We start from the raw sequence: 531 nt of genomic DNA on the forward strand, positions 1-531 counted from the left end.
AGGCAGGGTGGCTCACGCCTGTAATCCCAGCACTTTGGGAGGCCAAGGTGGATAGATCACTTGAGGTCAGGAGTTCGAGACCAGACTGGCCAACATGGTGAAATCCCGTCTCTACTAAAAATACAAAAATGAGCTAGGTGTGGTGATATGCACCTGTAATCCCAGCTACTCGGGAGGCTGAGCCTGGGAAATCACTTGAACCCGGAAGGCGGAGGTTGCAGTGAGCCAAGATCGCGCCATTGCACTCCAGCCTGGGCAACAAGAGCGGAACTCCAACTCAAATGAAAAGAAAAAAGATTTAGTACTGCAACCATTTTTAAATGTATAGTTCAGCGGCATTAAATACATTCACTTTGCAACCATTGCTACAGTCCATCGCTTCCCTTTGTCTTCATTTTCAAACTCACCAGTAGGGGGCGGACGGAGACAGCGCATCAGCCTCGACCCCACGCCTCCTCTCCCGCGCATGCGCATCTTACCTGCAACAAGGTGGCGGGGGCGTGCCCAGGGGGCGGGGCCTCTAGGCCGCGC

The sequence above is a fragment of the Colobus angolensis genome, unplaced genomic scaffold, assembly GCF_000951035.1.
Source record: "Colobus angolensis palliatus isolate OR3802 unplaced genomic scaffold, Cang.pa_1.0 Scaffold135, whole genome shotgun sequence".
In the NCBI taxonomy this organism is placed as follows: Eukaryota; Metazoa; Chordata; class Mammalia; order Primates; family Cercopithecidae; genus Colobus; species Colobus angolensis.